The following is a 10482-nucleotide window of genomic DNA, read 5'->3' as shown; positions in this document are numbered from 1 at the left end:
AAGCCCCGCCCACAGGGACAGCAGCCAATAGGGAGAGGAGGCAGAGGCTCAGCCAATGGTGAGCAACCAATGTAGCAACCAATAGAATAATAGTTACAACGTGGCAGCCAATAGAATAATGGCTACAATGTGGCAGCCAATAGAATGATGGCTACAATGTGGCAGCCAATAGAATGATGGCTACAATGTGGCAGCCAATAGAATGATGGCTACAATGTGGCAGCCAATAGAACAAAGAACAACAAAGAACAAAGAACAGTACAGCACAGGAAACAGGCCCTTCGGCCCTCCAAGCCTGTGCTGCTCATTGGTCCAACTAGACCATTCGTTTGTATCCCTCCATTCCCAGAATGCTCATGTGACTATCCAGGTAAGTCTTAAACGATGCCAGCCTCCACCACCCTACTTGGCAGCGCATTCCAGGCCCCCACCACTCTCTGTGTAAAAAAACATCCTCAGGTTAAAGTCCAACAGGTTTATTTGGGAGCAAAAGCCACACAAGCTTTCGGAGCTCCAAGCCCCTTCTTCAGGTGAGTGGAAATTCTGTTCACAAACAGGGCATATAAAGACACAAACTCAATTTACATGAATAATGGTTGGAATGCGAATACTTACAACTAATCAAGTCTTTAAGAAACAAAACAACGTGTTAATCAGTTTCTGCTCAGCTGAAACTGATAGCCAAGCTCCGCACACATGAGGACGGCCTCAACCGGGATATTGGGTTCATGTCACACTATTTGTAACCCCCACAGTTGCCTGGACCTGCAGAGTTTCACTGGCTGTCTTGTTTGGAGACAGTACACATCTTTTTAGCCTGTCTTGACGCTCTCTCCACTCACGTTGTTTTGTTTCTTAAAGACTTGATTAGTTGTAAGTATTCGCATTCCAACCATTATTCATGTAAATTGAGTTTGTGTCTTTATATGCCCTGTTTGTGAACAGAATTCCCACTCACCTGAAGAAGGGGCTTGGAGCTCCGAAAGCTTGTGTGGCTTTTGCTACCAAATAAACCTGTTGGACTTTAACCTGGTGTTGTTAAACTTCTTACTGTGTTTACCCCAGTCCAACGCCGGCATCTCCACATCATAAAAAACATCCCTCTGACATCTGAGTTATACCTCGCCCCTCTCACCTTGAGCCAGTGACCCCCCGTGATTGTCACCTCTGACCTGGGAAAAAGCTTCCCACCGTTCACCCTATCTATACCCCTCACAATCCTGTACACTTCCACTAGGTCTCCCCTCATTCTCCGTTTCTCCAGGGAAAACAAGCCCAGTTTACCCAATCTCTCCTCACAGCCAAGACCCTCCGTACCAGGCAACATCCTGGCAAACCGTCTCTGACAGTTAGAATAATAGTTACAATGTGGCAGCCAATGGGGAACCTTGCTACAGTGTTGCACCAATGGGAGAGCGGTACGCATAGATCATAGCCAATAGTAAACGGAAACATCACTGTGTATCCAATAGGCACAGGTACAATGGAAGGAGGTGGATACATTGGCTGGACTTGGCAAATAGGAACCACTTTGATTAAAGCTGAGGTTCAAACTGACAGATCAAACCAGCCGACAAGTACATACACTGATCAAAGGCTACATTCATGATAAATAATCAAATGCTATTACTGGTCTGCAGCCAAATGCAGTACACCCTCTCCCTTAATGTCAAACTCTCAGCTTCATGGAGTAGTTACAGCACAGAAGGTGACCATCCAGCCCATCGAGCCCATGCTAGCCCTCTAAGAGTAATTTATCTCGTCCCACATCTCCTGAAACTTTTCTATTTTGGTGTCATTCAATTCCTTTTTGAAAACCACGGTTGAATCTGCCTGGGCCACCTGCTAAGGCAGCACATTCCGGAACATAACCACTTGCCACTTAGAAAGGGCTCTCAATCTTACCTTTGATGTGGAGATGCCGGCCTTTGACTGGGGTGGGCACAGTAAGAAGTCTCACAACACCAGGTTAAAGTCCAACAGGTTTATTTGGAATCACGAGCTTTCGGAGCGCTGCTCCCTCATCAGGTGAGTGGAGAGTTGGGTTCACAAACAGAGCATATCTATAGACACAGACTCAAATGCTCAGATGAGGAGGGACGCAACAGACACCTACAGACACTGAAAGACGCCCTCGTAAGAACAGGATATGACTCTTGGATCAATAGTTTCGACGCGCCACAGCGAAAAACCGCATCAACCTCCTCAGAAGACAAACACAGGACACAGCGGACAGAGTACCCTTTGTCGTCCAGTACTTCCCCGGAGCGGAGAAGCTACAACATCTTCTTCGGAGCCTTCAATATGTCATCGATGAAGACGAACATCTTGCCAAGGCCATCCTCAGACCCCCACTACTTGCCTTCAAACAACCGCGCAACCTCAAACAAACCATTGTTCGCAGCAAACTACCTAGCCTTCAAGAGAACAGTGACCACAAAACCACACAACCCTGCAACCTCTGCAAGACATGCCGGATCATCCATGGATGCCATCATTTCACCCGTGAGAACACCATCCAACAGGTACATACTCTTGTGACTCGGCCAACGTTGTCTACCTGATACACTGCAGGAAAGGATGTCCCGGGGCAGGGTACATTGGCGAGACCATGCAAACGCTACGACAACGGATGAATGAACACTGCTCGACAATCACCAGGCAGGAGTGTTCCCTTCCTGTCGGGGAACACTTCAGCAGTCAAGCGCATTCAGCCTCTGATCTTCGGGTAAGCATTCTCCAAGGCAGCCTTCAAGACACACGACAACGCAGAGTTGCTGAGCAGAAACTGATAGTCAAGTTCCGCACACGAGGACGGCCTCAACCGGGATCTTGGGTTCCTGTCACACTACCTGTAACCGCCTCGACTTGCAAAATCTCACTAACTGGCTTGAGACAATTCACACCTCTTTAACCTGTGCTTAACGCTCTCTCCACTCGAATAGTCTGCACCTGTAAAGACTTGATTACCTGTTAAGACTCGCATTCCAACCATAATCTTGTAATTGAGTTTGTGTCTATATATGCCCTGTTTGTGAACCCAACTCTCCACTCACCTGATGAAGGGGCAGTGCTCCGAAAGCTTGTGATTCCAAATAAACCTGTTGGACTTTAACCTGGTGTTGTGAGACTTCTTACTGAATCTTATCTTTGTGGCATTATCAGCACCTTCTATAGTCCTTAACACTGCCATTAACACTTCCCTTGCTTTCTGCCCTAAACATCTTTGTGCAATTTTCTCTAGCTCACACCTCTCATGATTTTGCTCCACCCCCTTCTTAAACAGTGAGAAATCCATCACATTTCTTCCTCTCTTTAGCACTGAAGAAGTCATTTGGACCTAAAACGCTTGCTTGTTTCCCTCTCCACAGATGTTTTAAGTTTATTTATTAGTGTCACAAGTAGGCTTACGTTAACACTGCAATTAAGTTACTGTGAAAATCCCCCAGTCGCCACACTCCAGCGCCTGTTCGGGTACACTGTGGGAGAATTTAGCACGGCCAATGCACCTAACCAGCACGTCTTTCAGACTGTGGAAGGAAACCGGAGCACCCGGAGGAAACCCACGCAGACATGGGAGAACGTGCAGACTCCACACAGACAGTGTAATTTGTAATGTGAGGAAAGATTTAAGATCCAGAGAGTGATGTCTTTCCAGACAGATTCCCCGAGTTGGGAATCGAACCCGGGTCCCTGGCACTGTGAGGCAGCAGTGCTAAACATTGAGCCACCGTGCGCCCATTATTATTTTTTTTAATTGTTTAGTTTATTTAAGATATATAAGGTACTAATGAATAATTAGCCACTGAATCTGGAGTCTGACAGCCAACTTATTACATCGACAATTTTTTTTTTCTCTGTAAGGTTCTTGGACCTGACACCAACTTGATTGCAAATAATCTTTATTATGTTTGACTTGAGTTAACTCAATGTCTTAGCATTGGAAAGGGAACAAAACCTTCACCAATTGTTTTGTTCTCGTTTCTCTACAAATTGTGAAGGCAAGTTTAAGGTTTTTACAGAACTCCAGTCACCCACAACTATCCTTTCAAATAAATTGTTCTTCAATTGCCTAACCGATCTGTTGATTATTGTCATATAGGGAAGACTACTGATCCCTTGTTTAACTTTCCTTTCTGACGAATGATCCCTTCTTCCTGATGAAGCTTTTTGTTTTTACTGTCATCCATATGCTGAATAATTCTGGGAATATGGAATTTGATATTCTATATAAGTATTGTGCAAGTTTACAACCCATTCATAAGTAAAAACCTTAATCATGATCATAGAAATCATAGAATCCCTAGTGCAGAAGGAGGCCATTTGGCCTATCAAGTCTACATCAACAACAATCACACCTACGCCCTATCCCCATAACCCCCACATTTACTCCGCTAATCCCTCTACCCTTGGCATCCCGGGACACTAAGGGGCAATTTAGCATGGCCAATACACCTAACCTGCACATCTTTGGACTGTGGGAGGAAACCGGAGCACCTGGAGGAATCTCACGCAGACAAACTCCAGACAGTGACCCAAGCCGGGAATCGAACCCAGGTCCCTGGAGCGGTGAGGCAGCAGTGCTAACCACTGTGCCATTGTGATGTTAAACCAAATCCTAGTCCTGGGGTTTTTTTTAGTTTATTTTGAAGGAGGAAATTTTCCAGAAAACCATATTTGTATCATCAAACATATTTACTTATTGGACTAATTGGCACCACTCATAACGGGCCAACAATGCAGAGGGGCACCCCCGGATGGATATTCGATCGGGTCCCCCCCTGCACAGCTGAGAGACTCACGAATTTCAGAAACTACGGAAGATCCCTAATCTGCCTAGCAACAGCGCGCAGCTGCATTTTAAACTGGCCAAGGACGATCAAGATCCCTATGAAACGAGACATAGAGTGGGTTATCAAAACCAAGCTATCACTGAAATATTACCAATTCGGCCAAGGCAGACATAAAAATCTGATAAACTAAGAGATAAGGATAAAAGGTTAAGAATGAAATACTCCAGACACCCAACAGGACAGGATGACATTAACACTCAATCTCACAAGCAGGAAACACAGACACGGAACAATAGGATCAATTCAAATAAGAGGACACATAGAGATGATAATGGGAAACGCATTTAGACACCGGGGCAGGACCAAGTAATCCCATTAACACGAACACACACCATACAAATGCTAATCGATGAAACTTCCTAGGGACTTTTGAAACTGACAGACCACTTTATACATTGTGTAAAAAAGCATAATCAAATGTTCCCGCGCGAATTTGGATCCCTATAAAGATCCAGAGCTGATGTGATTCAATTGAGATCAACGTGGCCAAGCCACTGTTTCTGAGCTGGCTACGGGGGTCTCCCTGGGATCCCAGTAATTGTACAATAAAGACACGCTTTGAACCTTGATTTGCGACTCAACTTCTATTCTGCACTGGTAAAGGGATATTTCCCTACAACAAAATGGCGTAGTCACAGCAGGATTTGATATCTGACTTCTGACTGATGGCCACAGTTTGAAAGTCGGGATCAAATTTAAACGAATCTGATACAAATCCAGAGCAGTCAAAGGCGAGTGCAGGTCTCCGTTCAAAGTGAGGTACCTTTAAGGGTTAGGGTTTGTCTGTTTTAAGTATTGTTGTCTTGTAGAACTGTATAATCTTGCCTAAGTTTTTAAATTGAAACAGAAGTCCGCACTAAAGAGGTACAGGTCAGAACGACCGCGTGGAAGAAGGTAAGTAACTTTTAACTTTAATAGGAGTAAAGGACCAGAGGTAAAGATAACAGGTTTTGGGCTATTTGATAACAGGAATTAAGACTAATATAAAGATAAGTACCGCATGCAGAACTAATTGGTGTAACTAACCCAGGATTGTAAATGAAACCACTGTCTGTGCCAAGGCAATAGGACAAGGGAGTGCTTGACTCAAGGTGCCCTACCCTAAACTGGACGTTAAGAGGAGAAATCTCCCACGCTAAGGTTGGGTTTTGAAGCGGGCGCTAAGAGGCACAGGCACTCAGGGTGCAAGGCACGGACAGTGTAAATCGGGTAACAACACTGACTCTGAAGGGACGAACAACCTCAGAGTCGATACAGTTACTAACTATAACAGGGGCTTTGATAACAGAATACATGTGTGTAAGTGTTGAGGAAAAGGGGACCCGATCCATCCTGACCAAGAGACACGACGACGGAGGATCCATTAGGGACCCGGGCGGAGTTTGATAACCTTGTTCGTCTGTAGGGAACACCACAGCCCATAGCAGGATACCCGGTTTTGGGGTAACGGATCAACCCTGCTAGTGGGGGTGGTGGCCGAGCGGGAGGCGTTGTACTTAGAGGGGCTGGGAACAGGGGCGGACAAACCCACTAAACAACCAGCACACATCCCAATAAGACAACACAAAATAGTCCAAGCGTGAGGTGTCAGGAATAGTTGGGGGAGCCCAGGGGAAAGAGACCCACTGGAACCTCACTACGAGGCCCTACAGCAATACAGACGGTGCTGGGGCAGTATCAGTGACAGGAGATAAGGGAGAGAGTTGAGGCACTTTTACTGTAGCAGCCAGCATACGGGGGTTGCAGGACTGCTAGACAGAAAAATGGCAGACCACGTTGTTAAGGGAGAAACTGCAGTAGCTCTCATTTTGAAGTATCTGTTAGCCAGAGAAGCGATTGTTGCAAAGATGAAACGGAACGGGTGGAACGCATCACAAACTTTAGAAGATCAGAGAAAGTGGGTAGACGGAGTTAAACGGGACAAAACAAAAGTAATGGGAGTAATATTAGTGACCCAGTTAGCTGGACTAATTGAGGAAGTAAATGCCTCAATGGAGGAGAGACACAAAGAGACAGAACAAATTAAAGTATTACAGGAGAGAGTGAGGGAATTAGAACACAGAAGACACACTGCGGAGATAACGCAGAGATCAGAGGAAACGGACCCTCGGCGCCCATACGAGTCAGTGCAGAAACATACAGCCACTCCAGCATCAGAAGAAAACGTAGAAAATTATAATCTAGCGCCAGTCACGAGAGGAGGGACGTTAGCACAACCAAAGGCAACCTATAAGCCTTTTACGCCAGGGGAAAGGCAGCAGATGGATAGGAGAGATCTTAGTTTTTGTATTTCAGTGTGTTTGTGAGATCTGGTAGCTTGTCGAATGTAGGTGGTTGTTGTTGTAATTAGATTGAGAGCAGGGAGCTCTTTGTTCCTGTGGAATGTTTGCTACAGGCAGTGGGTGCAGTGTATTGCACCTTGGTTTAGCCTCAGGGGGCTGGGAGAGTGTTAAAACTGTTAAAGATTAAAGTGATAGGATTTCTTGAATTTACTTCTGCTTTGAGTTAATTACAGTTTGGAAGAAAGAAGAATAAAAGCGATTGTCTTAATCAATGTTCTGTATTCTCTTTGAATGTTTTACACTCATCCCAGTCTGAAATGATAAGTTTGAATGAAAAAGGATGTACTGTGGAATGACTTTTGGAAGCTTCCATGTGTGTGTGTGTGTGTTTAAACAAAGTGGTTGCGTGGATGCTTTGTTGTTGTTTGTTTTAATGTTAAGAAAGGATTTAAACCTTGGAAGGAAGCATGTGCTCTTTCCTTTGTCTTGAAGTAGAAATTATAAGAGTTAGTTGAGGAGTTAAGAGAAGAAAATAAGTTATTTTGTGGAAAGGTAGAAAAGCAGGAACAAAAGACTGAGGTCTATGAATTAGTTTAAAGTATATCAAGTCAGTGAAATACAGTATTAATCGCAGAATATCGCGATTTGCGAACGTCAGATAGTTTAGTATTCTGAACTAGTTAAAATTATGTACTGCCGTCGGAATTTCATGAGCCATCAAGGTTCAAGGTTTGCCAAATATAAAAGCACTGCAAAGCTTAAAACCTAGCCAGTTAAGAAACCAAAATGTTCCTAATCAAATAACTGGTATGTATTGTACCTGCTTTGATTTTGATTCGGCGCCTGTTACTTTTCCTAGAGTGCGGGGGTTTCGATCTGGAGCTCAGTTTAAAAAAAGAAACGGCTTAAATTAAAAGGGTTTGGATATCACGGGTACGATGTGTAAAGTGGTATGATACAACTGCCGCTTGATTATTTTTATTATACAGTATAGCACTGCCATATAGACACAAGAATATCAAATCCTGAAAAGCCTTAACCAACTTTGTATGATATATTCATATACTATATTGGGCATTGATAAAGACATAATTATTTTGTGAAGTACTGTGGTGTAGCGCTTGCACGCAAACAAATGATCAAATTAGAGATAGTGTAAGAGTACTCATATAAAGATCGGAACTGTATGGCATGTGATTTTAATGGGGAAAGCGATGTCTTTTGATAAGACTACATACAAATGAATGGATGTATCCGACAATACATCCGAGACCTTAGCACCCAATTGAAGGGGATGCGCCGGTCCGTAATTTCTAATCAGGCACAGGTCGACGCAGAGGGGGACTCAGAAATATTACCAGAAGTCCCAAAAGCCGGGAGCCGGGTATTAACAAAAGTGCTTCCTGCAAAACCAGGATTTGCCCCAAGATGGCACGGACCTTACGAGGTCATTGTTAGCGGAGATACCTGTGCCTGTATAGAAAAAAAGGGGACAGGGGGTCTGGAAACACTGGACCCAATTAAAACTATATGAGGACAAATGAACTAAAAAAATACCGTTTTGCTCATTCAACTTCCACAGGAACCAGGACCAGATCTACTATCAAGACGTCGGAACCAACTACTTTTAATTTAATTGCCTGTTTATTTTCTGTATATACTGTAATTGTAAAATACTGTTGAAAAAAAAAGAGCGATATGGGAACAGGGACATATCTGATAATAACCCTGACCATTGTAAATACACTCCAACATATGGGGGTTAGGGGAGCAGAACCACCAATCATGGAAGGAAACCTATTCCTGAAAACACACATCCAGATCTATGGGAATAGGACCGCTTGTTACCCCTCAGCGCGATCAGTAAACTCCCTATTCATCGCAACACCAGGGTGGCTCCCACAAGAGTTATTCACTATTGACACATCGGGGGCACCCTGCAAAGAACATATTGGGTACTTTAAGCAAGGGATACAAGGAAGGTGTGTAGAGCTCACTGAGCCGGGAATTCTAAGGGGGATGGGACCCCAACCGGAGGAGACACATGGGAACTACCCACAATGTTTTAAGGGAGAGGGATGGGGGTGCGTGCATGCCTTTGTCCCTAAAAATGATTCGTGCGCTGAGGCACATTGTGCTCTCCAGGAGTGCCGGGTCCGGGAAGGACACTTCACTTGTGACTGCAAGCAACAAAAATGCATTGCAGTCACCGCGGGTAGGCAGCTTATGTGTGGCAAGTGCAACGGCACCCACGTAAGCTCAGCCTCAGGGACATATCCATTTGATTCTCACCAAGAGGTACAATCAAGTGGACAGTCCAGGGGAGGGAAGGTTCCACAAGATGGGGCCATGCGGTCAAACGACCCCGGGGTAATGCATGTTATCGGGTTAAAGACGGGTACGTGTTTTTATTTAAAAATGTATATATGACGGCCACAGACAGGCCTCCAAGGTTCTTTTCCGTAGGGACAATCAGACCTCTCACGGTTCCATGCCCAAGTGAAGGGCATGTCCAGAAACGCATAGTGATCAGGGCCATCAGCGCAGAATTTTGCTCCGACTGGCAGGCCCCTGTCACACTAGGGTCTTCTTTAGGATATGGATTTCTGGGGACACTATCCCTGGGAGGCGCCGCAGGGGTGATCAGTGCCAGTAATAGGAACTTCTTCATATGTGGACTGACCATTTTAGGAAACAACACCCTCCAAGCATTAGGCGCAATTGACCAAGAACTCGCAGAACTCAGACTATACACACAACAAACGAGATATGCGGTGGACTATCAGCTAGCCAGACAAGGGGGGGTATGCACCATCATCAAGGAAAAATGCATCACATACGTACACGACGAGACACTAAACATAACAGCAGCCATGTCCGGGATACAAAAACAATTGGATAACTTTAAACAGGGGTTAACAGGGACTGATGGGTGGTTAGGATGGCTGTTTAACACAGTTTGGGGAGCATGTATTATGAAGGGATTAATCCTAGTAGTAGCCATCCTGTTCACACTCTGCCTTGGCCTAACCTGTATTAAAGTGATATGTGCAAATATTACATCAAGAATGCTACCCACTGCCAGTATCCAGATGCAAGAACTTAACAACGACACAGAAGAAGAGGAACAACGGCAAGGACAACAGCTGTACAAATCACTGTTCCTCTGAAGGTCGTCCATGGGGGGTCAGCCATGAATGGCACCCCCTGGACGAGAGGAGGGACTGAAGGAGGAAATTTTCCAGAAAACCATATTTGTATCATCAAACATATTTACTTATTGGACTAATTGGCACCACTCATAACGGGCCAACAATGCAGAGGGGCACCCCCGGATGGATATTCGA

This window comes from Mustelus asterias, chromosome 11 (assembly GCF_964213995.1).
Source record: "Mustelus asterias chromosome 11, sMusAst1.hap1.1, whole genome shotgun sequence".
NCBI classification, from domain to species: domain Eukaryota; kingdom Metazoa; phylum Chordata; class Chondrichthyes; order Carcharhiniformes; family Triakidae; genus Mustelus; species Mustelus asterias.
This window is presented reverse-complemented; position numbering follows the sequence as displayed.